The sequence below is a fragment of the Pongo pygmaeus genome, chromosome 14 (genome assembly GCF_028885625.2).
Source record: "Pongo pygmaeus isolate AG05252 chromosome 14, NHGRI_mPonPyg2-v2.0_pri, whole genome shotgun sequence".
NCBI lineage: Eukaryota > Metazoa > Chordata > Mammalia > Primates > Hominidae > Pongo > Pongo pygmaeus.
In genome coordinates this window covers 84,181,846-84,204,990 of record NC_072387.2, presented here as the reverse complement: position 1 = coordinate 84,204,990, position 23,145 = coordinate 84,181,846, and the positions used below count along the sequence as shown (strand labels likewise).

The following is a 23,145-nucleotide window of genomic DNA, read 5'->3' as shown; positions in this document are numbered from 1 at the left end:
GACTAAGAAGAAGAGGTGGGGGACGGTAATCACTAGATAGAAAGGGGGGATTAGTGGAGGCTTTAAATTATGTTTTATTTTTTATAAACTGCAAGAGGTTGAAACATATGTAAGTGCTGATAAGGAGAAATAAGAAGAAAGGAAAATATGGTTCTCTGAGTCTTCAAGATCACACAGCCATTTACTGATAAAGCTGGAATTAGCAGTTCTAATACAGGGATTCTGGTTATTTTACCTTACTCTCCTAGGATTAAATTATGAACTTGGGGTAAAGAGAGGAAAAATATCAATCTATAGCATCTGATACTCTTTTTACACACATTATGGAAGAGGGCGATACTACTCTCAGAGCTGCCAGGTCAATATTGCAGGTGGTAAAGTTATTATGAAGTTACATGGGTATTTTTGTTTGTCAGTTTCTTTTAAAAGGTGAAACCACATGCATATTGGGTTAGTGCTCTGGGAGGAGAGAAGAACAAAGCTGGTGACATGCATGGAGCACCTGCATTAGTCTGATGGAGATTTTGGCAGAAGATCTAACTTCAAACTATGTTTGTTGTTATTGTTACTTTTGATGTTGTCATCAACTTTTTATGTAGAGTTTTAGGATTTGAAATACCAGAGGCAAGCTAGGCCTATTTCTAATCACCTCTTTTCTAGCTACTGATATTCTAAAGAGGGACAATTGCTCATCTTGATGGGCAGAGGTCCAGAATATTCTCTGAATCACATTTTCTCCATGAGTAAATGTTCCTGTGTTAGACATATTACCAGTCTCTTCTCTACAGCCTTTTCTCCAAAACGACTTACTGATTTGTCAGAGGACTTTATTAAGCAGCTCTTATCAATGTCCTCTACCTACCTGGTCATGGATGGTCAGGGCCTGTCAGCAGTTATCAATAAAAGAATAAATAAATTCCATTTGGCCACTGGCTCTTTGTGTAATCATTCTATAAGATCCCACGGACAGGAATGAAAAGAGGCATAGATGATTTAGAGGGAAGAATTTGAACTTTCTCCAGTCTCTGGCAGTAATGTTTGGGATCCCTCAATTGATTCTACTGATAGACATGATGAACTCTTTTAATATATTTATCCAAAATGTCACCTTTAATAGGTCACCATCAATTGGAGATTGCTTCCAAACATGGCTGCAATTTCCTACCCTTATCTATATCTATGTCCTTTTGCCATGTGATCTTACAGCTCCCCCAATCATGAGGTGGAGTCTATTTTTTCACCCTTCAATCAGGCTTACCCAATAGAATTCAGTGCCGGTGATGGTGTGGCAGTTTCAGGTCCAGGTCTCATGAGGCCTTAAGTGTTTTTGCTTGATTTCTTATGCCCAGGCTAGTCTGCTGGAGGATGAGAGGCCAGTCACCAGAGCCACGTAAGCTTAGTTGCCCCAGCTGAGGTCCCAGATATGGAGAGACCTCAGCCAAGATTACCGATATGGTTTGCATTTGTGTCCCTGCCCATATCTCATCTAGAATTGTGGTCCCCTGTGTTGGAGGAGGGGCCTGGTGGGAGGTGAGTTGATTATAGGGGCAGATTTCCCCATTGCTCTTCTCATGACAGTGAGTGAGTTATCATGAGACTTGGTTGTTTAAAAGTGTGTGGCCACCTTCCCTTCCTCTTTCTCTTCCTCCTGCTCCAGCCATGTAGGATGTCCCTGTATCCCCTTTGCCTTCTGCCATGATTGTAAGTTTCCTGAGGCCTCTCCAGCCATGCTTCCTCTAGAGTCTGCAAAACCATGAGCCAATTAAATCTCTTTTCTTTATAAATTACCCAGTGTCAGGTAGTTCTTTATACAATGCAGAAATGGACTAATACAATCAGCAAAGCTATCAGCCTAACTTACAGCTGATGACAACATGTAAAGGTGCTCTGCCATGACCAGATGAACGACTCAACCGAGCACAGCCAAAATTGCCAACACTTAGAAGCTGAATCTTTTTTTTTTTTTTTTTAGTGACTATGTATTGGTATGATTTGTTAGCCAGTCATAGCTAACCGATATACCATTCTGTTGTATTTCTGTATGTTAATCATATCTATCATCACCCAAGTGATGTTATTGCTGGAGACAATGAGTAGTTATTAAGTGATTATACTCTCATGAGGCTGAGCTATGCACATTACAACACAATTTACCCGCAGACACGTTTAAGAACTCAAATTTAGCTGACATCTCAAATATTCTTATTTAAATATGCAACTATACTCATTTGAAATCATATTATTTATCACACCAGTTTGTATACAATATGTTTCTAGGCACAATGCAGATTGCCTCTGTTATAAACCACAGGGTGTGACCTACAGGAAATAGCACATTTTTTTCTTATTTTACACTATAATTAGTATGTTTAAATCACAGAGTGAATCCAGAATATCAATCTGCTTAGCATGTCTCCATTTAATTCACTAACAACATAAAATATATGTACATTTGGCAGTTGAAATGAAAAATAATGAGGCACTTAGAGAAATTAAATTACTACATTATAATATAATAAGACTTTAATGATACAAGTAGCATATACCCCTCATACATTTTGGTATGTGAGAAGCTATACAATTATCAACAGTGTGGATTTTTTCCTTTTGGTTGCCAGAAAGTATTCATGTGATTTATGATCAGATGTAATAATGTCGTTCTATGGAGTAAAATCTATTATGACACACATCATTTTTATTAATTCTATTCTATTGGATAATTGGAGACCTCCCCTGTTTTTTAAAATGACAGACTAGAGACCTCAGCTCACTTTACACTTTTAAATTTCATGCTTGTCTTTGGCTAAATCTTTTTCATAAATTTCAATTCAACAAAACATAAATGTAGCACCAAGTTAAAGCTTAATGAATTGGTTAGAATTAGCCCAGAAGTCAAAGAAACTGGTATAGTTGTTGTTGTTTAAATATTTCTTCTTAATTGATTTGAAGTTTAGTTGAAGAGAGCCATGCCTGAGTCACTCATGTCACTGCTAACATTGAGTATGTATGGGTTTTCTGCTAAGATGTCAGAGCAAATAGAAATAGCTTATGAGTAGTGGGCAAAGTTATAATCACATCTGCTGAGAGTTTCAAGATCCCTTGGCATGCAGTCTCCAGCAGATACCTGGCAGAGTTGTAAAATGCCACACAGGAGTGGCTTTTGGTTATGGCATATAGCACTGTCATCTCTTTTTCCAGAATGACAGTGACACATACTCATTTCAGTAAATTGACTTTGCCAAGTGGTACATTCATTGGAAGAGTTCAAGCCCAGCAAATAGAAAAAAAAGGACAAGGTAGCATATTGACATGGGAGAGATTTGCATGGCATTTCATAATGTGTCAAGATTAACAGCACTGTATTTTTCTCCATTAGAAACAAATTCCAGGTGGGCGTGGTGGTAAAGCCTGTAATCCCAGCACTTTGGGAGGCTGAGGTGGGAGGATGACTTGAGCCCACAGGCTCAAATCCATCCTGGGCAACATAGTGAGACCCTGTCTCTACAAAAAGTTTAAAAAATCAGCTAGGCATGATGGCACATGCCTGTAGCTCCAGCTACCTGGGAGGCTGAGATGGGAGAATTGCTTGAGCTTGGGAGGTAGAGGCTGCAGTGATTTGTGATCCCATCACTGCACTCCAGGCTGAGTGACAGAGTGAGAACCTGTGTCAAAAAAAAAAAAAAATTCAGTATGAGTACTATCTTGGCACAGCTGGATAGAATTATCTACCTAAACACATACTCAGCAAAAACTAATAGTTAGCTTTGCTGAGGTCAGATGATTTCATTGTTCTTTTTGGGAGTTTTTTTTGTTTAGTTGCATTTACCACTTTAGATGGACAACTTAGTGCCATTTTTCCTGAGCTCTTTTAAAATAATTTTTAAGTTGAAAAGCACAAACTAATAGACAGTCACCTACCAAACAAAACTGACAAACTGACAATGATGTCATCTTATGAAATCAATGGAATCATCTTTCCTCCTGCCATGGTCTGGATATTGTGTCCCTCCAAAATAATATGCTAAAATGCTAACCCCCAAGGTGATGGTTAGGAGGTGGGACCTCTGGGAAGTGATTCCTCAAGTCTGGGTTAGTGCCCTTCTAAGACAGACAAAAGGAAGCCCATTAACACAATAAAAAGGTAATATCTATGAGAAAGTGAGCCCTTGCCAGACACCTAATCCGCTGGTAGCTTGATCTTGAACTTCCCAGCCTCTGAAACTGTGAGAAATTAATTCCTATTGTTTATAAGATACCCAGATTAAGGCAGTTTGTTATAGGAGTCCCAACCAACTAAGACACCTTCCTTACTTAACAACATGTCTTATAAAGTCTAGTACAAATAGAAGACATAGGAAGCTCTGCCTTGAATGGAAATGATCTGACTTACACAATTTAGTATAGGAGGGAAAAGAATGAGTTTCCTAGCTTCTTATTTGAGGTGTGGGAGGTAGAACACAAGGATGGAGGTAAAGGTCCAGGATGGGTCAGGCATTGGAAGGAGTTTGGTTCTAAAAACTTTTAGGTAGAGATGGGCATCTGAGACTAACTGTGCTATCCGGTGGCAGAATAGAGGAAACTAAAATAAGATCCTGGACTTCAGCCAGACCAGAAGTCTCAGGCTCCCAAACTACAGTTACCAAAGAGTGATGCAAGGCAATGAGTAAACCAGGTAGGCAGGTGGGTCACACGAGAAGAAATTGTGTCAGAAGCTCCTGAAGGAAGCCTTCAGATATCCAGAAAACTGTAGGTCATTATATACTGAGCAGAGTGATTCAGAAACATTTAACAAGTTGGACCACAGCAGCCACTTCCTTCTTCAACTAGGAGGAAGTTGCTAATATATTTCCCACTAAATATATTAGTGAGCCAAGCTCAAGTTCAAATATACAAAGCCCCAGGGTTGAATGGCAGTAAATTATTCCAAGAATATATAATATAAATATAACTCATAGGCAATACCTTTTATTCTTCATGCTACTCTCTTGCACAGCATCGCAATTTGATCTTACACTCACTCTGCATCATGTGCAGTCCAGTTGAACCCAATTTACTGATATAGAAAGAGAATCAGAGTATTGGTGACTTGTTCATAGTGCCCCAAGTAGGAAGGGGCAGAATTGAACTAGAATTTAAGGCTTATAACAGCTGGCTGAGCCTTTTCCTCTCTATCGCAGGCCTTAGCACACTGTATCTGTAAAGGGCCATTGTATGGGATGAATTATGCCTCAACCCCTGCTAATTCATATGTTGAATTCCTAACCCCTACTACTTCAGGATGTGACCTATTTAGAGATAGAGTCTTTACAGAAGTAAATTAAAAATGAGGTCATTAGGATGGGTCCTCATTCGATATGACTGGTGTCCTCCTAAGAAGAGGAAAATGTGGACTCAGGCAGAGAGGGAAGACAATGTGAAGATACAGGGAGAAGATGGCCATCTGCAAGCCAAGGAGCGAGGCCTGGAACACATCCTTCTCTTCCAGCCCTTGGAAGGAATCAACCCTGGCAACACCTTGATCTCAGACTTCCAGGCTCCAGAACTGTGAGACAATAAATTTCTGTTGTTTAAGCCGCCCAGTCTCTGGTGCTTTGTTGCAGCAGACCTAGCAAACAAATAAGGCCATAAAGTAAACATCTTTGGCTTTGTGGACCATAAGGTCTTTGTCACAATTACTCAACTTTGCTGTTACAGCACAAAAGCGACCATAAACAATATGCAAATGACAGGGTAGAGATATGTTCCAATAAAACTTTATTTACAAAAACAACCATTGTAGGCTGCAGTTTGTCACTGCTATTCCACACTTTGTTGCTCTGAAAATGGGTGCTTAGAAGGTTATGAATGGCCAAGTGTAGGCCCAGAGGCACATGGTAATGAATGAAGTTGGCTGGAAATCTGCAAAACTGAAAACAACAATGGCAACAATTATCTTCAGATTATTCTCAGTCCCCCTTGGGAAGGACTTTCTACCTGGTTTGTAGTGACTGCCAAACTTTATATGCAGGCACATTATTGTGGGTTAAAGATGGTTACTTTATTTTATTTTTTTGGCTACTCTTCCCATCCAACAGGTGGAATCTATTTACTTCCCCTTAAAATGGGGATGGCCTTGTGATTTGTTTTGACCACTGGGAATGCCACAGAAGTAAAGCCATACCAGTACCAGGCCTAAGCCTGAAGAGACCTGGAACTTCTGCATTCACTCTCTTGGAGCTCTTATAAAGAGATCCAGCTACCCTTCAGGAAAGACTACATAGAAACAGGGAGAGAGATGTCCAGCAGGTCCCTACATATTCCAGCCATCCCAGCTGAGGCATCAGACTGTCCTTGCAGTCTCAGCTGAGCTTCCACTGAGTATAGCCTCTTCTTTTTTTCTGCTTCCACTCTACCAGGAAAATGTAACCTCTTGAGTGCCCCAGCTGACGCCACATGGGAAAAATCCATTCCTACCCAGCCTGTCTAAGTTGCAGAATCATGTGCAAATTCATGATTGTTGTTTCAAGGCACTAAATTTGTATAGTTTGTTATACAGTGATAGGTATCTGACAAAGACAGCACACTGCCCTCCATTTGCCCAGGATATCTACTCTTAGCCCAACATAAGTTTCCCTGATCAAGTAGCATTTAGTGTTCCTAATGCCTTGTGTCCACGTATTCTCGGACTTTCCATCAAGACTCACGTACCTTGAGGAAATTTCAGACATTATAGTAAGTGGCTGGGATGGGAACAAAGGGGACTGTGGGGTAAAGACCTGTAGTATTAGAACTTACGTCTTTGACCTAAATGCCCTACTGAGGTTACAAGACATTTTTGGTGGAAATGTGGTAAGGAGAAATATTCTTAATCTAAAGCACAGTATCAAATTATCCTTACCATCATCTTACTTTTAGGAGCTACAAAGACACAGCATGAGCATGAAGTTATCCAGTTCATTCTCACTCCAGTTGAGTCGTTGGCTCTTTGGACTTCTGGAGAGGGCACCCTTATATGTCATTTTTTGTAGCCTTTCCTATTTTTTCAGTCTAAACTGTGTCCTAAAGTAAGTTTTGTAGCTGAACATCACCAATGCTTCTTAAGATGCAGTTAGATTATGTGCCTCTTATTTAAGGAAGAAAATGTCTGGCCTTTTCTCAAATAGGAGAAACTGTGGACTTGAATAATTGACTTGATTCAATGACTGAATCATTTTCTAGAATGACTTGAATTATTTTTCAGAACTAATGTTTTTGTATGGCTATACTAGAGACTATAATCAGAGTGAACACTTGGGTAAGACCATTCATTCCTTACCACTGACAGATGACATTTACTAATGAACAGCTATCCCTTGTCATTTCCTCCTCAGAAACCACTGACAGAAACTCCCCTAGAAACACATGAAGTTTCCTTTGTTCTTGCCATAAAACTATATATATGTATTATGTATGTATATGTACTCCTTCAAAATTACTTTTTTACTAGATTATATGTATTTCAGTTACTTCTAATTTATAAAAGGTATGTGTGTAAAAGAAATATGTATACATGTATATAATATACATATTGCAAATAAGAAGTAATTTTGGAAAAAAAGAAATATAGAAATAAAACTGAGAAGTTAGGATGAGCTTCTGGAACCCTGACATTGGCAGACTCTGAGGAACTTACTGTTTGGGTGATTCATCCCTTGCACAAAGTAAATTTCTTCCGAATTCCTGACTCTTTTTCACCCGTGCTCATAACACTACCTAAAATTTTACCAATTCGAGATTCATTAAGGTTATTATCTGTTTGCTAAAATGTATAGAATTATCAAAGTGTTTATGGGCTATGAGTTCTTCACACATTTGTAAATTGGCACAACAAAATAATACTTAGAATTTGGCTTGCAACTTAGTTGACACCATGAATTCCTGTGGTTTATATTTTAAATTTTATTCCTCATTATCATCATGTGATTTAGGCAAAGGACTATTACAATTTCTTACCAGAGGGATATCAGACACAGGGTTTAATTGTCTTTTTTCTAACTTCAACCCAAGAGCCATCCCACAAATAGATTCTGAAATGTGGTTTTAGGAAAATGAAGTAAATGGTTTCTGAGAGTGAGTCTGGAGAAGAGGATAGGAAATACAGAAGGGGAAATGAAGAACAACAAGGCCCTGGGCTTGTGGTTATCAGTGGAGAGGGGTGCCATGTGCCAAGAGAACAGTATAAAAAGTGAAGTGAGAAAACAATTTCAAAACTCTTTTAAATAATCCCTGCCGTTAGCAATGAGTAAGAAAAGCTCTGTTTTGTCATCCTTCTCCTGTCCTCTCTGAATGACTGGGTCTGCTCTCAGGGCATAGTCTTCGGCCACATTTCAACTATATTAATAGTTGGATATATTTTGTGTGATATCTTAGCAACATGATCGCTATGTACACAGTTGTATTTTTTTATTTTTTATTTTTTTATTTTTATTTTTAAATTATCATTATACTTTAAGTTTTAGGGTACATGTGCACAATGTGCAGATTAGTTACATATGTATACATGTAACCTGCCATTTAGCATTAGGTATATCTCCTAATGCTATCCTTCTCCCCTCCCCCCACCCCACAACAGTCCCCAGAGTGTGATGTTCCCCTTCCTGTGTTCATGTATTCTCATTGTTCAATTCCCATCTATGAGTGAGAACATGCGGTGTTTGGTTTTTTGTCCTTGCGATAGTTTACTGAGAATGATGATTTCCAATTTCATCCATGTCCCTACAAAGGACATGAACTCATCATTTTTTATGGCTGCATAGTATTCCATGGTGTATATGTGCCACATTTTCTTAATCCAGTCTATCATTGTTGAACATTTGGGTTGGTTCCAAGTCTTTGCTATTGTGAATAGTGCCGCAATAAACATACGTGTGCATGTGTCTTTATAGCGGCATGTTTTATAGTCCTTTGGGTATATACCCAGTAATGGGATGGCTAGGTCAAATGGTATTTCTAGTTCTAGATCCCTGAGGAATTGCCACACTGACTTCCACAATGGTTGAACTCTTTTAAATAATCCCTGCCATTAGCAATGAGTAAGAAAAGCTCTGTTTTGTCATCCTTCTCCCGTCCTCTCTGAATGACTGGGTCTGCTCTCAGGACATAGTCTTCGGCCACATTTCAACTATATTAATAGTTGGGTGTATTTTGTGTGATATCTTAGCAACATGATCGCTATGTACACAGTTGTATTTTTTTAAAGCAGTCAGTTGAAACAACTGTTTTTTAGATTTTTGGAATAAAGTCAATTTTTAAACTCAGAATTCCCTACCTATGTTTCAGGGTTGCTTTCTTGCTGTTATGTCTCTAAAGAGAGTGGACCACATCTTAAAAATGGACTCACTTTAGAAAGAGCATCTTGTGTCCATCAGTTCAATAAACTGGGGACAGACTGAGGCAATTACATCATAAACTCTTATTTTTAAAATGAATTAAAAAGCAACTTTTTTTGACAGGTGACTTTGCAATTCACAGATTTCCTGATACTGTTCTCTAAATCTAAAACAACCTCATTGTACATGCTCATAAGCATCTATAAATATAAATAATAGAGTATATTTCCAGTAAACTGAGGGAAGATAGTTATAAGCATACCTTGGAGATACTGTGGATTCAATTTCTGATCACCATAATAAAATAAGTCATATAAATTTTTGGTTTCCTAGTGCATATAAAACTTATGTTTATACTGTAGTCTTAAGTATGCAATCGCATTATGTCTATAAAAACAATGTACCTACTTGAGTTACAAAATACTTTAAAATGCTAATGATCATCTGAGCCTTCAGTGAGTCTTAACTTGTTTGCTAGTGGAAGGTCTTATCTCTATGCTGATGGATGCTGACTGATCAGGGTGATGGTTGCTGAGGTTGGGATGGCTGTGGCAATTTCTCGGAATAAGACAATAAAGTTTGCCAGATCGATTGATCTTCATTTTATGAAAAATTTCTTGGTAACGTGATGCTGTTTGATAGCATTTTACACACAGTAGAACTTCTTTCAAAATTGGAGTCAATCCTGTCAAATCCTGCCACTGATTTTTCATCTAGGTTTATGGAATATTTTAGATCAGTTCTCATTTCAACAATGTTCACAGCATCTTCACCAGGAGTAGATTCCATCTCAAGAAACCACTATTTTTGCTTATTCATTAGAAGAAACTCCTTATCCCTTCAAGTTTTATCACGGTATTGTTAACAATTCAGTCACATCTTCAGGCTCTACTTCTAATTCTAGTTCTCTTGCTATTTCAACAACATCTGCAGTTACTTCCTCCACTGAAGTCTTGAGCCCCTTGGACTCATCCGTGAGAATTGGAATTAATTTCTTCCAAACTCCTATTAAAGTTGATATTTTGACCTCCTCTGATGAACCATGAATGTTCTTAATGGCAGCTAGAATGGTGAATCCTTTCCAGAGGTTTTTCAATTTATTTTGCCCAGATCTGTCAAAGGAATAATTTTCCATGGCAGCTATCGCCTTACAAAATGTATTTCTTAAATAATATATTTGAAAGTTGAAATGACTCCTTGATCCATGGGAAGCAGAGTGGATGTTCTGTTAGCAGACATGAAAACAACCTTAATCTCCTTGTGCATCTCCAACAGAGCTCTTAGGTGGCTAGAAGTCTTTTTCTGAGTAGTATGTCTCAACAATGGCTTAGAATATTCATTTAACCTTGCTGTAAAAGGAAGCCCTGTCATCTAGGCTTTGTTTTTCCATTTCTAGAGCACAGGCAGAGTAGATTTAGTATAATTTTTAAAGGCCCTGGTACTTCAGAAATGGTAAGTGAGCATTGGCTTTAAGTCACTAGCCGCATTGGCTTCTAATAAAAAAAGTCAGTCTGTCCTTTAAAGCTTTGAAGACAGACATTGACTTCTCTTAACTATGAAAGTCCCAGATGGTATTTTTTCCTCAATAGATAGCTATTTCATCTACATAGAAAATCTGTTTTTTAGTATAGCTACATTCATCAATTATCTTAGATCTTCCGGATAATTTGCTATAGCTTCTACATCAGCACTTGCTGCTTCACCTTGCACTTTTTTTTAGAGGTAGTGAGATTTTATTTTCTCAATGCTGAGCTAAAAATTCCACACATTTGGCATGTGGGTTACAAGGAGGGGGAAAAGCAGAGAAACACCACTGTATACCTCTCATGTTTTGGTACTGCAAGTACAACCATAACTTTGTTTGCTATTGGCAACTGGCAATCACCTCTGTGTTTACATTGAAAGCAGCGGACATTGGTGGTATTCACCATACAATACTGGTGGGCATGAAGCAGCTTTCTTTCCATTCTTCTTAATGTGATCTTCATTCATTTTCTCCAAAGCTTCTATCTTAGCTAAAAAAAATCCCCTTCATTATCTGCTGAGGTGTTTAAAACAGCATTGAAGAGGTCTCATTCATTAATGGCTTTCCTTACTACTCCTTTCTGGAAAAAGTGTGAGACATTTTATAGTCATGGAGCAATGATTCCAGTCCATTAAGACAAGTTGGTTCTTCTGACTAACTGATGTCAAACAACCAGACCTTCGCAGCATGCCAAAGTATGTTATATTTGCTGAGGCTGGTATGAAAAAGTGTACATCCCTTACATAACTGCTGCATCAAATGACGAGTTTGTTAGTAGGTTTCTTTCATTCCTTCACTACTGAGCTTTACTTCTTTTAATTTAGGGGCTGGAACATAATCATGGCCAATAAAAGACATAACTAAAATGTATTTCTTGCACTCAAGTTGTATAACTGTTGGACGAGGAATTCTAGTTCTCTGCATTCTTGTGAGATTGTGGATTTCGCTTTCTGCCCACATGTGGATAATCTTATGTGGACTTAGTTTACTGAAGTGATCTTTAAACCTAAGATCATCTTTAACTTGTCCTGAATCTTCCACTCATTAAGAGTTGTGGTAAATACCATGATGGCACATTCTGTAGGTATAACTTTACTGTATTTCTTTTCATCCTCCATGCTCTTTCTGTATACATGAAAGACAACAGATTTCTCTCCTGTACTAATAGTCAGTGATTGTCTCAAACATTCCAGAGTTGACCATTTTTACATAAGAAAACATGTCTCAGGATCAATGGCATTTTCTTCTGTAGAATGCTCCTTTTTCTTGTGGAGGCAGGAACTTTGCTGTTCTTCTGAGTAGGCATGGCATTTTTGAAGCATCAAAAACTTTGTTTGGTAGTTTTAGATCCATTCTGTCTTCTACCTGAAATGCAGGTGCAAAATTTTCCATTCTTGCTGGATTATTTCTCCCACATACTACTTCATGACGTTTGGTGGTAATGCCTTTTCCTTTTCCAATAAAACCCTTTTTGGGAGTGGGAACTGGTTTTGCTAGTCAGTAGAGATCATCATGAGTATCCTGCCAGTCAGCCTCATCTTCAGAGCTATCACTGTCTTCATCAGGATGCACTTTTCAATAGTTTTCAAAGGACATGGAAACTTTTCTATCTCTATTGAATTTTCTTTTCTTTATGTCTAATTGTGCATCATATTCTTTGCCAAATTCCATCTATAATATCTGAGCCAACATTAGGTCGCTGGAAGTATCAATGTTTTCTTCAATAATAAATGGTCTTTTAGCAACAGCTACTTGAGGAAAAGTGACAGTTTCTTCCCCTAACTGCAGTTCTTTGACCAACCGTTCACTCATTATATCAGCCAAAGAACAAGATATTGTCATTTGAAGGGTAGCCCATGGACACTTACTGGGTCCCCAGGCCACTGCTGGCTTGGGCTTAGGCAATGTCACTTCTGCCAGATTTTGGGGGGGAAGAAGTTCAGTAACAAGAGCAGAGCAGAGAGGTGGTAGGACAGGAAGCAGGCTCTACCAAGAAGATAGGTGGAGCCAAGGTAACCAGAACCGAAGTGACAGATCCATCTCACATTTTTATGTGATAAAGATAGTTTCTATCCCTAAGCTTCATGAATGAACCTCCGCCAGCTTCAAGCTTTTCTCCTTTGCATCTTCCTCACCTCTCTCAGCCTTCAAAGAATAGAAGAGAGTTAGGGCCTTGCTCTGGGTTGGGCTTTGGCTTAAGGGGATGTTGGTGCTAGTTTGATCTTCTATCCAGACAACTAAACTTTCTCATATCAGCAATAAAGCTGTCTTGCTTTCTTAACATTTGTATGTTCACTGGAGTAGCACACTTAATTCCCTTCAAGAACTTTTCTTTAATATTCACAACTTGGCGAACCGTTTGGTGAAAAAAATCTAGCTTTTGCCCTATCTTGGCTTTCAATATGCCTTCCTCATTAAGCTTAATTATTTCTAACGTTTGATTTAAAGTGAGAGATGAGTCACTCTTCCTTTTACTTGAGTACTTATACGCCATTGTAGAGTTTTTAATTTGTCTCATTTCAATATTGTGTCTCAGGGAACAGGAAGGTGCAAGAAGAAGAGAGGTGGTAACAGCCAGTTAGTGGAGCTGTCAAAACACACACAACATTTGCCTACTGTTTTTGCCATCTTATATGGGTGGGGTTCCTGATACCCAAAAACAATTGTAATAGTAACATCAAAGATCACTTACCACAGGTCACCATAATAGATATAATATTAATTTTAAAAGTTTAAAATATTGCAAGAATTACCAAAATTTGACACAAGTGTGCACATGACATTGGAAACATGGGGCTGATAGACTTGCTCAGTTCAGGGTTGCCACAGTGTCTGTGAAGCACAATAAAGTGAAGTAGAAAACAGTGGAGGTATACCTGTAATTAATGTTCACTGTGTAATCTAAATGGAAATTACATATAGGGGTTCATAAGCTAAATACATCTCAGAGACCCTTTAATCCAAGGAGGTAAGAGGAGAGAGACCATCCACTTGGTAACCAGAAAGGTATATATGTACCTTTAGTGTGTTCTTTTTCCCCTAGACTCAACTGGGAATAATGTTTAGCCACATGTTTTTTCTTACGTGCCTAGTTTGAATAACAGTCATACAACTGTATGCTACTTGCAGCTCTTGATCTTCATTATCAACATTTAAGTGTTCTTTGGGGGCTGTTTTAAGACATGCTTTACATTATGGATATTGATGTCACCTCATTTTCACCCTCTGATTGAAGATGCAGACTTCCTTAGATAATAAGATTTTCTAAATTCTAACCTCTAGTTAGATGCAAATCAGAGGTTTTTGGGGGCATGTACCATGTCTTGTTTTATAGTTAAACAAGTCAAATAATTAGTATTTTAGTTCGGGACGCTGTAACACAGTATGATAAACCGGGTCACTTATAAACAGCAGAAATGTATTTCTCACAGGCCTGGTGGCTGGAAGTCCAAGATCAGGGTGCCAGCATGTTCGGTTCTGGTGTGGGCCTTCTTCTGGGATGTAGACTGCCAGTTTTTCATTGTAGTTTCACATAGTAGAAATTGATTGAGCTAACTCTATTTGCCTTTTTATAAGAACACTAATTCCATCATAGGGGTTCCACCCTCATGACCTAGTTACCTCCCAAAGGGCTCACCTCCTAATACCATTCTGTTGGGGGTTAGGGTTTCAACATATGAATTTAGCAGCGGGGTACATAAACACACAATCCATGATAGTGGAGTAATGGTGAATTCTCCCTGTTTGCATTTAAATGATTTGTAAAATCCCTCTAGGTGAAATAGCATATTGTATGGAGTCATAGGAGGAGATTTTAGCATGTGAGGCACAGTGAGACAGAAAGCACATAGGATTTGTGTTAAGACAGACATGAATTCATTTTCTAGCTCTGCAAAACAGGGCTGAAGATTCCTGAACCTTCTGAATTCCAGCAGAGAAAATCTGGTCCTAAACCAATTATCTAGTTACATCTTTATCTATAGAATATATATCAACTTGTCTGCTTCAAGAAATTAAACTGGGACAATTGACACTGATCATCAGCTGCTTTCTGTAAATCAGTAAAACAAAATTATTACTTTTTTCTTAAATTCAAACATTATTTGTATTATATAGATCTTACTAATTTTCCTCCAAATTTAGTATTGATTTGTATGATATTGAGAAAATTAATATGCGATTCCAGCATATCAAATCTACCTTAGCAAAATTTGACAGATCATCTTTTAACATTTTGCTACTCCTGCTTAACAATCCTCAGTATCTCTATTGTCTCATACCTGCATGTAGCCTCTGGGTGAAGGTAGATTGAGACATAGGGAGAATCCTATTTTCTGGACTTTTATTTCTTTATTTCTGACTCCACCATACATCAAACCATCAATACGTAAAGTTCTTTGTGACAGTTTTTGAATTATTCCATGTCTGCATTTTGACAGCAGGAATAATGGTTTTAATGACAGACACTCATCTTCCCAGTAAGTAAGAAAAGATGGGAATGCAACCTTTCTCTTTACTTTATGAGTGTATTGTTATTTGTCATTTATTAACATTGTTTTGACTATTCTCATCATCAATCATTTTTCATGACCAGACTTTATTCTTTGGCAACACATCTCCCATTTCCTGTTGAGAAATCCCCTCTGGGAGACATTAATTCAGCTACTGAGGGACATTCTGTTTCCTTTTACAGGCAATGACTGCACAGCCTGCAAGAGGCCTGTTTTGGACATTAGTTGTTAATGTAAGTAATAATGATAATGAATTGCCTACTTGAATGTTGTATACGTATTTCTAAAAGGGTTGCCTTTTAAAAATAGATAATGAATAGAGTAGGCTTTGGACAAATGTGATCTCTGAATGAAGGCATCTTCTTGTTTATTAACAGCCACAGGTGTTCTGAGTCCATGACTTCCAGGCCAGTGACCCTGATTGTAAAGGTCACTTTACATACTGTCATTTCATGACTTCTGGCTTTCTCATGATGGATTAAAACAACAAAGGAATCAGAAAGAAAAAAAGGGAGGGGGAGCTGATGGGAGGCAAACTCAATGAGACATTGCATTGCTTTTTCTGTAGTCTCTGGTTCCTGGTGAGAGGTGAGAGCAGCATCCTGGTGGCCTCCTGTAGAGATGGGGGCTGGTTGGCCGAATCCCTCTCTCTGCTTGAACAGCTCACAAAGAGCTTGTGTGCACCATGCTGGTAATCCAGCTCATCTGTTTCATCTGCCTCCTGTGAGATAGGGGAATAAAAAATAGGTAAATACTCTAGAGAAGCTTGAAATGACTGATGACGTTATCATGTGGTATCGCTTGGGCTTGCATATTAAGTCATGCTTCTCTCTGCTATGTCTCCCACTTCTTCTGGAAAAGAATTTAAAATCAAACAGGATAGCTTGATAGGTAGAAAGCAGAAATGTGAACATTACAGGTTAAATCTGACTTTTTTTCTCTGGGAGAAATAAACTAAGAACATGAAAAATCGGGGCTCACAACCCAGGTTTTCCTTAGCAGGACTGATTTTGAGAAAGTTGGAGTTAGAAAAATCAATGCCCTGTGTTTTGGGTCTGTACTATGTTTTCAATATTACAGTACAATTTAATGTATAATGTCTATGTGTCATTTAGTTGTTTTTATGTTCCATGAATTGATTTATTATTCAAAAACAATGTCAATTATTTTTACCCAGTTTACAAGTGACATAGAATTTGAGGAAAAAGAGTAAAGCACAAACTTATTTGAAAATATAAAGTTGGGATGGAGTCAAACTCTGAATGGATCTGAACATTGGGCATTTTCTGAGGATTGATGACCAGCTAGGAGGAGTAGATAGATGGTCCTTGGCTGAAACTTGGGCCATTAACTCTAGCCAGCCATTAATTGCCTGGAAATGTCCTGGGCTGAGGTCATTATTGCTATTATAAACTGAATTAATGCCTTGTGCTTTAGCCAATAAGATTATTTGAATTATCTTTATTCTCCATTCAATTTATAATTATAAAAATGTACCAGAGGCAATCAGACAAGATGATAGATTAATCACGTGCAAAATTACATTCTAAGTGAATTGTTGTGGATTCATACAGCTACCCAAAGCATTTGAAGAAGTTGATTCCTCTGTGTTGGCATTTATTGAAGTTGATTCGCTAAGCTGCACCCCAATTCCTCCACCCTACTTCCTATCGTTGGTTCAAATTCAAGTAAATACATTGAATGAGATTTTCAATTCACAATGTATAGATTCAACTTCCTGGAAGATATAATAGTTTGATTTGGGGTATGAAACATTGGGATGGTGGGCATGGGGATAGCAGAGTGGGTAGATGTGGGAAGAATATAAGTCCATGAATAAAAAGCTATATAAAACCTAAAACATATACACACACACACAATTGCTTGACTTTGTGTCATATTTTGCAGTCTTACAATTATTTTTATATTCATTATTTAACTTTACTCTTTCAGTAACATTTTCAGTGAAGTATGGCAGATATTGTGATTCCATTTTATATAGGAGAAAATTGAGGTCTGAATGTTTAAGCAGTTTGCCTTGTGTGGCATCGTTACAGATGACCAGAGCTGTCCTCAATCCAAGTTTGTTTCTCCAGTGTTAGTCTATAGCAAGGATCATTATTTTGTCCTGGGATGTTCTTTTAAATTTTTATACTGACAGTGACTCAGTACTACTAATAAGTGTTAGAATGTCTTTAAAAGCCTTTTTCAAGGTATGTCCAAACTTCTTGAGTTCTTTGGAGGAAGAGTGCTATAGAACTAACAAGTAATACAGCATTTTGATGCTTCAGGATGAGAAGATCCATTTGCTGCTCTATCTTCTCAGGGTCTGCTTGAGTATTTGTTTTGTTCTTAAGCCATTCATATTTGTGTTAACCTATAACCTAATTAGGTAAATTATTGTATTTATGTGATGTTTTTATATGTCTGTATTCTAGTCTACATGTGGAAAGCCTCTTAAATAAGAAACCTGCTATGATATAACCAGAATTTTACTGGCATACTACAGCAAGGAAGAACAATTACAAAGAAGTTCTGAAAAAATTACTTGCAAATTAATTAACCAAGAAAGAATGAGTTTTTATTGTTTATGGATTGCCCTAAGAAGTTCTCAGGATATGATATCAGAAGCAGAATGAACATTTGGATGAACTGATTTTTTTCTTAAGGCAAGGGTCAATGCCAACTAGATGATATTATGAGCTAAGAAGTATTATGCAAGCCATATGGCATTCTGCAGTTATAATTATAAAGCGATTGTTCTCATTCTTACGTACCTGGTGGGGGTGATTGTTCCTATTCATCCTCCTGAACCTCTTTTCATGGCCAAGCTCTGGCCAGACCAGAAGGGCAGGCAGAGAAGACTCTCATTCCAGATCTACACTACTGTTAGAATCTCTAGATAATACGTTTTCTCAGAAACAACAAACAACAGTTTAGAGTCAGACTAGGGTCTCCTTGTTTCTCCTTTCATTAAATGAGTTGGATTATGTGATAAGATAGTGACTATGCAGAAACATTTCTAACTCCAGAGAGTCCACACTTGGCAACTGCAACATTCACAAAAACTTGAGAGCAGAATGATTAGAATCCAGACCAAGGAAACACATCACAGGGTCTATTGGGGTCTACCTTGAAGAGTGAGGTGAACATCTTGGAGGTGAATTGTTCTATTTGACCAGTGGTGTTTCTCCAAGTACACCTGAAGTGTTAGCAATGACACAGATACACATTGATAAACTGAGAGAAAATCTAAAACTATGACTTTGATAATTACTTCTTGAACTGAAGAGTTTAGATTGGTCCGATGAGCTTTCAGAGCTATGAAAATATCATTTATAACATCAGGTAAGATTTAATTTCCTACTACCTTTCCAATTATATAAATTTCTCACTACCTTTTCCAATTGTATATGCCCCATTATAGGAATTATTACATGAATAATGCATATACAAAAGTAAATTAGTGATTCTTCAGAGTAGCCTGTGTGGCTTCATTTTGTAAGTTCCCAGGCACATGCTGTAAGGAGACCTGTTTCCCATGGGATGTAAAGAAAAGCCAGTAATAATTACCTGATAGATGCAACTGGTTTATTTGTGAGAAACAAGGAAAGGATGGGTTCCATAAAAAATGGTGCTTAAGAGGGCGCAGACTATCTAGTAGTGTAGGAATCATTTAACATGGCAGGTGTGCCAGTTATCTGTTTTGGGAAGGGCAGATTCTCTGGAGTTGAACAACTCCTATAAAGCAGTTGAAGCGGCTCTGAGGAGTAAAAGTGAACTGTACAGAAAAAAATAGCTCCAATATTTATTCCTTACCCTTTTACATGCCTGGCCTCTATGGACAGCACCATAATGATTTTTACAGAAGCACTTTGTTCTTCCAGTCAGAGTCTATTTTTTTTTTATGATTAGAAGTTAGCGTTAACAATGTGGGGATATTTTAGGTACCAGAAGGGGCCACTGCAAAGATGATGACTCTCTGACTAGTTTAGGGTCACGACTAGTAGATAGAATTGTATCGAGAGGATCAGGCCATCCTGGAAAGTGAGCAAGGTATAATCATTCTAGTCATGACCCTACAATTTTGAACTCTCATTCAAGGAAGGTTAAGAGTATCGCATGGGATAGTGCAAGACATAATAAATCCTATTTCTATTGGTGATTATATTATGGGACTCAGTCCCTACTTTGGTTGTGGTTAGAAAGGGTATTTTACTAGTTTGGGTAAAGGGTTGATTAATATAGTCTGAATGTTGATGGGCTCAGTACCCTCAAATCCTTCCAATATTAGTAAAATTTTTGGACCCCATGAAGCCTGGTATCTTGCAAAGATCTTCAAGTTATGTCTGCTATATGCTTCTCTGTAAGACAGTGTCCAAACTAGCTATGACCTAATTATGAAAAGGGAAATTCGCTGGAATGTCAAGCAATAAGCCTTTTAAAGAGCATTTAAACTCTTAGTTTCATTTACATAATAAATCTCTTTACCCAGCAAAAATATTCTCTAAAAATGGAGACATAGTGAAGATATTTTGCTAATAGCTGACCTATTCTAAGGGAAGTACTAAAGAGTGTTTTTCAAGTAAAGGAAAATGATTCCAAAAGGAAACTCAAAGATTTAAAGAGAAATGAAAGGCAACAGAAAGAGTAAACGTGTGGGTCAATCTAAATGGTTGTTGTGTCAATAAAACCCTGATAGTAATGCACTGTGGGATCTAAAATACGTTGAGCGTTTCCCATCAGCAAGGCCTGGGGTCCTGGCGCTGGTGAGTCTCAGGATGTCTGTTGCATTTCACAGGTGAGCCACTTGCCTTCTGACCTCTGAGCAAGCTCTTCCCACTTTATATTCTGGTTGCCAGAATTTTGAGTGGTGAGGGAGTTCTCTTTGCTTTCCAGTTTTGCCCTCTGCTTTCTGTGCCTTGGGTGATCCTTTTCATTCCTGCTGTACCACTCTTGGCCTCTGGAGAGGGGATGCAGCCTGTAGATGCTCTGTGAAGAAAGAATTACCTGAGAGGTCTCTCTCCACTCTTCTGCTCCTCTCTCAGTTTTAGTGAGGTGAATGCCTGGAGTTAAGCCTAGGGGTGTAATTTCTCCCTGCTACAATTTGAGGTCTCCCTAAGATGTAAGGGAAAGAACTAGAGGGTGGTGTAGTCTTCCTTTCTATCTTGGGCCTCCCATCATCATTCACACACAGCCCTAGAAGGCTTGCTGAAAGTTAGACTGGGTACTCATTACCTTTTTCAGTGGCCCATTGCTCCCCTCACTCTCTATTTCAGTCAGGCATACAGGAACTGTGGATCTTTCCTCTTTTTTTATTTTTTATTTTTTTTGAGATGGAGTCTTGTTCTGTTGCCCAGGCTGGAGTGCAGTGGTGCAATCTCGGCTCACTGCAACTTCTGCCCTCGGGTTCAAGAGATTCTCCTGCCTCAGCCTCCCAGGTAGATGGGATTACAGGTGCACACCACCATGCCCGTCTAATTTTTGAATTTTTAGTAGAGACAGAGTTTTGCCATGTTGGCTAGGCTGGTCTTGGACTCCTGACCTCAGGTGATCCACCTGACTTGGCCTCCCAAAGTGCTAAGATTACAGGCATGAGCCACCATGCTCAGTTTTTTCTTCTCTTTTGAGGGCTTGTCACTTTCTGGAGTTTGTTTCATTTAAGTTTCTTTTAGTCCTCAGCTGTCCATTGGATTTCAAGACAAACTGCACTTATATAGTTCATCTGAATTGCTTTTGGTTACTAGCATGTATTACTTATTTCGACCCTAATTACTGATAGTATAATAAGCTTTACTCTTACAGGTGAAAAGACCTGCCTTCTTTGAATATGGCAGAAGTAGTAGACCAAATGGTAATGGTAGTGTTGGACATGATTTCAGAGAAAAGAAGACCAATACTAGTTTTACTCCGATGTTAAATTCAAAAATATTCTCTATTATGTGATCCTATGAAGACTGGTCATGTACAATTGTTATTATAGGCTCAGATGTGATTATTATCAAGGGTTAAAATTCTGTCAATAATGTATTTCTCCAAGATAAGAAAATAATGTGGTTCTGGGTTTTTAAACATATAAATTGTAGACTAGACTTGCTTGTTTGCCTGATATTTTGAGAATTATTAATGATCTTACTGCATGGTGTATCAGTCAGGGTTCTCTAGAGGGGCAGAACTAATAAGATAGACATATATATAAAGGGGAGTTTTTAAGGAGTATTGACTCACAGGATCACAAGGTGAGGTTCTTCAATAGGCTGTCTGCAAGCTGAGGAGCAAGGAGCAATGAAGCCAGTCCAACTCTGTCCCAAAGCTGAAAAACTTGGAGTCCAGTGTTCTAGGGCAGGAAGCATCCAGCACAGGAGAAAGATAGAGGCCAGACAATTAAACCAGTCTAGTCTTTCCACGTTTTTCTGCCTGCTTTTATTCTGGCCACCCTGGCAGCTGATTAGATTGTGCCCACCCAGTTTAAGGGTGGGTCTGCCTTTCCCAGTCTACTGACTAAAATGTTAATCTCCTTTGGTAAAAGCCTCACAGACACACCCAGGAACAGTACTTTGCACCCTTCAATCCAATCAAGTTGACACTCAATATCGACCATCACACATGCGTACAATGAAGGAATGTAACAGATTTTTCAGTGGCAGATAAGACTGAAGAGCAAAAATTAAAGTTAGAAGCTTGAAAGAAAAAGCTTCTTTAGATTATTACAGCATATTTCATAATTAGATAACAAATCAATAAAGTAGGTGATGATCTAGATACTGAATGTCCACAAAATTGTACCACCAAATCTCTCATGAATATGGTAAAATACTTTTAATTTTATTTTCCATCACAAAAAGATCCAACACAGGCAATTCATTCCCTTTGTAAAGTTAAATAACAAATTTGACTATCAGCTTATGGGATAAATTATCAGAACTAGTTACCTATGAAAGACTAAGTGTAAATTTTGAAACTGCAGTTATCACTTGTTTGATTTTAGATAAAAATAAAAAATTAATAATTTGAGCTCATTTAAAAAATTTTTTTAAAAATCTAGCCAAGTGCAGGGTTCATTCCTGTAGTCCCAGCATTTTGGGAGTCTGGGGTGGGCAGATCACTTGAAGTCAGGAGATTGAGACCAGCTTGGCCAACATGGCAAAACCCCATCTCTACTAAAAATACAAAAATTAGCTGGGTATGGCGGTGCATGACTGTAATCCCAGCTAGTTGGAAGGCTGGGGCAAGAGAATCGCCTAAGCCTGGTGCAGTGAGCCAAGATTGTGCCACTTCACGAGAACAAGACTCTGTCCTGAAAAAAAAAAGAAAAAAAAAATCTTCTTCCATTCCCTTCAACATATTTGTTACACTGTGTTTTTTTTTCCTGTGGTTTTATGCTTATTAAAAAAATAAACAGTTTAGATCTATATAATCTCTTGCAAGAAGCATTACTGTCAATCTAATTTAGATTAGATAAATTAGTAAGAACCAAGCTCAATTGTTACCTTAAACATAAATATTGATAAATATGCTGTTCATGAAAAGTGTCTGTCCATAAGGTGTTTCATATGTTTCATATGGGGAACCATATTTCAATCATGATTTTTTTCTTTAGTTATGATTGCAGAATGACAAAACTTCATGAGTCTTACAGTATTCCAATGTATTACTTGCGTGTATGCGTACTTCAATGAACAACTTGTAGAAGTTTTGTAATTCTTTTATTTTTCTATATGGTCATTCTAATTATATATAGTCAAAGTCACTTTTATATGCA

The 23,145-nt window shown here is 38.0% G+C and overlaps 1 pseudogene; it reads right to left on the bottom strand.

The window, feature by feature from the left end:
* Positions 1–11,240: 11,240 nt before the first annotated feature.
* Positions 11,241–23,145, bottom strand: part of LOC129011346 (serine/threonine-protein kinase RIO3-like) — a 78,675-nt pseudogene continuing 66,770 nt past the window's right edge.